The following is a 6,000-nucleotide window of genomic DNA, read 5'->3' as shown; positions in this document are numbered from 1 at the left end:
CATTGTAGCTTCCGGAAAATTGCATTGTACAGTCTTTAGAATGTATAAGAAAATAATTAAAAACACATATACAGTTGACCCTTGAACAACATGACTGAACTGTGTGGGTCCACTTACAGGTGGGTTTTTTCGATAGTAAATACAACAGTATTACACAGTCAGATCCAAAGGTGATTGAATCCATTTATGCGGAACTGCTTCCATTGAGAGCCAACTTAATTTATACTTGGAATTTTGACTGCATGCACAGACGATGGGCACCTGTAACCTAAATGTTGTTCAAGGGTCAATAGTAATTCTACAAATTCTTTAGAAGTTAAAATTATTTAATCTAGTATTATTAGTAGTAGTATAAAAATAGTTTTGACCTCATGGGCCACTCAAAACAATCCTGGAGCCCCTGTAGGGGTCCACAGACCATACTCCAAGAACAACTGCACTGCCAAAATAGATCCCTTGATAGAAGAATTATTTGAAGTGCACTTTAAATTTCTACCAGTATCACTTATATATTGAGGAATCTTTGATGTAAAGAAATACAAATTTGTGGGAGGGCAGTGGGGAGAAGGAAGGATTTATTACTTGCCCCAAGTAAGGAGAACAAGGATCCTTTTCCAAAGGAGTTGCTCCTTGAACTGTAAAGTTGGCTAGTTTTTTTGAGGGGGGTAATTTTTAAACCAGGAGTATGTGCATATTCATGAAGGGGCTTGAGCAGAGGGGAATTCAGCCTAGAATTGGGGCAAAGGTCAACAGAGTCCAAGCTTTAGTTGACTGAAGTCGGGAGGGTCAGCGCCGTCATTGCATCCTCCACCTGAGTAGAGGCGTTAGTTCCTCCAGAACCAGAACTGGTGTCAGTTGAGTGAAGCTCAAGTTCTTTATGCCTTGTCATAGAAAGAATTCAGTGAGAGACAAAGTGATAGGTAAGAAGGGGATTTATTTAGAGAGATGCACATTCCATAGATAGAATGTGATCCATCTTAAAAGATCAAGAGCAGCCCTGGGAGAGAGACACTCCACAGAGTGTGGACCATCTCAGAAGGTAAGAGGCTAAATATCAATATTTAATTTAGTGTTCATATATGATTTTCAGTATATATGAAAGAGAGATCAAACCAGTCAGTCCTAAAGTAAATCAGTCCTGAATATTCATTGGAAGGACTGATGCTGAAGCTGAAAATCCAATCCTTTGGCCACCTGATGCAGAGAACTGACTCATTGGAAAAGACCCTGATGCTGGCAAATGTTGAAGGCAGGAGGAGAAGGGGACAACAGAGGATGAGATGGTTGGATGGCATCACCAACGCAATGGACATGAGTCTGAACAAGCTCCGAGAGTTGGTGATGGACAGGGAAGCCTGGTGTGCTGCAGGTCCATGGGATTGCAAAGAGTCAGACACGACTGAGCGAATGAACTGAACTGATACATGAAAGACAGTATATTTTAATTTTTAATTATTATATATCACTTTATTATCTGTGATCATATATGTGTTTGTTACTATATATATAAATACAACACATCCCGTTTCCTGAACAATCTTTACATATTTCAGCTCTATATTATATAGAATCATATATTCCATCATATGTATGAAATATGTGATTCTGTGTGTATGCATGTGTGCATATGTGATTCTGTGGGTATGCATGTGTGATCAGTCGTGACTGACTGCCACCCCATGGACTGTAGCACACCAGGCTCCTCTAAGACAGTATATTTTAAATTAATACATTATATCTGTTTTTAACTTTTCTAAATTCTGTGATGAAAAGACTGTACATGCATGTCGTCAGAGTGTGGCCCTTAAAATAATTGCCAGAATGAAGTGCTGATTTCTAGCTTGGGTGCAAAAATAATAGGCAGGATCTGTCCTATGGACACCACAGCTAGGGTAAAACTTTATCATTCAACTACTTATGTGAATTTTTCTAGGTTTTAACCTATAGTAAGATTTCTCCCCAAACATTCCAAACTCTGTAATAATAAACTGTGACTGCTAATCTGTAAGGTGGGAGGGAGTGATACTGTTGGTGATTGTCTTGAGCACATCCCTAGGTAAGAATTTTGAAACTTAACTTCATGAGAAGGAATATTTCTTCACATGTAAATTTTTCACATATTTAAGAATGGTAATATTCTTTGGATTCCCCAAATTAATTCTAAACTGAATTTAAATGTTAGATATAAAATAAATGTGAACTGAAAAGCTGATTACGTTACTTCATAGCACATAACCCGCGAGAGGCCCTAGTATGCAGACGAGGATGTGACAGTGAGTTTGGAGTTGCCTTCAACTTTGGGGGAACAGAAGAAACTGAAGCACAAAACAGAAACTTAGAGAAGCTGAAAGAAGCTAAAGTATTTAAAAACGTATTAAATAGGTGAGTTTAAATACTCGAGTTATTTCCTTACTTGCAGTATAGTTGGTTAGAAGATTGTGCTCATGAATAAATGGTGTAAGTTATGCTCAACATAGAAAATGCGTTTCTTTGTTTCACTCTCACAATTCTAAAATCAGTTTCGTATGTTAAAATATGTTTAATATAGCTTGACTGACTCTTTTGACCAAATCAGTCCCACTTCTCAATTATATACGAGTGATCCTTTTCAAGTGCTCTGTTATTGATCACAACATGTCTTTCTTTTTTCCTTAAATAAACCAAGACACTCAGGTAAGTATATATTAGAACTGCTAACAATATGTGTATATCTCATAATGTAAAATGAGCCCCATTTAAAAAAACAAGTATGCAGGAGGAGAGCTTTTATGATGCAGATACAGTGTTGTTCTGTGGATATTACATGAGCTTTTTATTACATTATGTCATTGTGTAGGTGTGAGTACTGCTTATATAATATTTGCCCCCAAAAGCGTATGCAAACAGGAACACACACAAGGTCACACACACATCTTCTAGTCTGATAACACAGATGAAGTATCAAAATATTCAAAGTATCATTTTGTGTTATATAATGTTTAAATATTTTCAGAAAAGAGCAAAAGGTAATTTTTGACATGACATTTTTAAGCACCATAAATAATGTATGAAAAATGTTTTCTGATTAAAAATACGTTTTACTTTATACTAGGAATCACTTCTTATCTTGAGATGTTCTCAAATGTCATAGCACGAGAGAACCACGGTGGCATTGTGAATATAAGGTAAACGCTCAGCCTTTGCCAGGGGATGCGGTGGTAAAGGATCTGCCGGCTAATGCAGGAAACGTGAGGCCTGGGTTCAATCCCTGGGTGGGGAGGATCCCCTGGAGGAGGGCATGGCCACCCCCTCCAGTATTCTTGCCCAGAGAATCCCGTGGACAGAGGAGCCTGGCGGGCTGCAGGCCGTCGGGTCACAGAGTCGCACTTGCCTGAGCGACTGAGCACGCACGCGTGCGCACACTCACTGATTCAGTCTTCTCTGCTCCGTCTCCTTGTCCACACTGACTCCTGGCACTCAGGAAGGCGTGGCCCATCGCAGCTCTTAGCCCTGTGGCGCTAATGTGTAAGCAGACTCTGGAACTGAGTGTTGATGTGGGAGTGGCAGGGCTCAAGGAGGCCAGAGGAAAGAGAAGCGGGAGGACAGGGATATCTGTTCCTAAGAGATGGGCGAGATAGTGTCTTGACATCTGGGAACTCTGAGGAGGATGCTCCGCTAAGGGAATATGGCCCAGTGTTTCTCCTAACTGCTTCTAAGCAGTTTTGTTTTTCTTTATTGAAAGCCCTGGGTTTTGCAGCTCAAGGTGCCATTATTCAGCACAGCATAGAGCCATTAATTTTTTACAGATTTTTCACCTCTTTTTACACTAGACCAAAAGAAGATGGCAGCAACAGACCACGGTACACGTCTGCACTGTTTTCCAGTCTCCACGGCCACCACCTGCCTCCACAGGTCCCACCTGAGGATTCCCAGAGCTGCAGGAATGAGAGTTTTTTCAACTTTTATCCTCATGGTGACTCCCCATGCAGTTTCTTGAGGGCTGTGGTAAACCATTTCTCTGTAATAAAAATACCCATGATACTCTTTTCTCTACTACCTCTTTGAAATGTAAAATGGCAGTACTAAAAAAAAGATGGCAATATTAAAATTACTTATATTGAATGTAGTGTCATTTCCAAAATTCTTCACATGGTCAAATAAAAATATTCTCTTTGAATATGCAAACCTGTATTTTATATTTTGTATCCCAACTGTGTTTAACAAGGAGGGATCGAGCTTTGAGTTAAGGAGAGAGGAAGAACTTCACAGGGCTGACTTACAGGTAGAAAGTCAGGGTTGGAGGGAACTGGTTATTCCAGAGACAGGATTTGGTGGGTTGTATGTGTGTTGGCAGGGGCTGCTCTGGTGGCTCAGTAGAAAGGAATCTGCTTGGCCAATGTAGGAGACTCGAGTTCAATCCCTGGGTCATGAAGATCCCCTGGAGAAGGAAATAGCAAACCACTCCAGTATTCGTGCCTGGGAAATGCTGTTGGAAGAAGTGTTGCTGAAGCTGAAGCTCCAATACTTTGGCCACCTGATGTAAAGAGCAGACTCACTGGAAAAGACCCCGATGCTGGGAAAGATTGGGGACATAAAGAGAAGCAGGTGGCAGAGGGTAAGATGGTTCGATAGCATCACTGACTCAGTGGACATGAATTTGAGCAAACTCCAGGAGACAGTGAAAAACAAAGGAGTCTGGTATGCTACAGTCCATGGGGTCACGGAGTCAGACACGACTTAGTGACCGAAAAACAATAGTGTGTGTCGGGTGGTAGTTGCTCTGGAGGAGGAAAGGAGAAGGGCCTAGATCTGATAGACAGAGTGCCTGATGAACTATGGAATGAGGTTCGTGACATTGTACAGGAGACAGGGATCAAGACCATCCCCAAGGAAAAGAAATGCAAAAAAGCAAAATGGCTGTCTGGGGAGGCCTTAAAAATAGCTGTAAAAAGAAGAGAGGAGAAAAGCAAAGGAGAAAAGGAAAGATATAAGCATCTGAATGCAGAGTTCCAAAGAATAGCAAGAAGAGATAAGAAAGCCTTCTTCAGCGATCAAGGCAAAGAAATAGAGGAAAACAACAGAATGGGAAAGACTAGAGATCTCTTCAAGAAAATTAGAGATACCAAGGGAACATGTCATGCAAAGATGGGCTCAATAAAGGACAGAAATGGTATGGACCTAACAGAAGCAGAAGATATTAAGAAGAGGTGGCAAGAATACATGGAAGAACTGTACAAAAAAGATCTTCACGAACCAGATAATCATGATGATGTGATCACTAATCTAGAGCCAGACATCTTGGAATGTGAAGTCAAGTGGGCCTTAGAAAGCATCACTACAAACAAAGCTAGTGGAGGTGATGGCATTCCAGTTGAGCTGTTTCAAATCCTGAAAGATGATGCTATGAAAGTGCTGCACTCAATATGCCAGCAAATTTGGAAAACTCAGCAGAGGCCACAGGACTGGAAAAGGTCAGTTTTCATTCCAGTTCCAAAGAAAGGCAATGCCGAAGAATGCTCAAACTACTACACAATTTTACTCATCTCACACGCTAGTAAAGTACTGCTCAAAATTCTCCAAGCCAGGCTTCAGCAATACGTGAACCATGTACTTCCAGATGTTCAAGCTGGTTTTAGAAAAGGCAGAGGAACCAGAGATCAAGTTGCCAACATCCGCTGGATCATGGAAAAAGCAAGAGAGTTCCAGAAAAACATCTATTTCTGCTTTATTGACTATGCCAAAGCCTTTGTGTGGATCACAATAAAGTGTGGAAAATTCTGAAAGAGATGGGAATACCAGACCACCTAACCTGCCTCTTGAGAAATCTGTATGCAGGTCAGGAAGCAACAGTTAGAACTGGACATGGAACAACAGACTGGTTCCAAATAGGAAAAGGAGTACATCAAGGCTGTATATTGTCACCCTGCTTATTTAACTTCTATGCAGAGTACATCATGAGAAACGCTGGACTGGAAGAAACACAAGCTGGAATCAAGATTGCCAGGAGAAATATCAATAACC

Source organism: Oryx dammah, unplaced genomic scaffold (genome assembly GCF_014754425.2).
Source record: "Oryx dammah isolate SB20612 unplaced genomic scaffold, SCBI_Odam_1.1 HiC_scaffold_9, whole genome shotgun sequence".
NCBI lineage: Eukaryota > Metazoa > Chordata > Mammalia > Artiodactyla > Bovidae > Oryx > Oryx dammah.
This window is presented reverse-complemented; position numbering follows the sequence as displayed.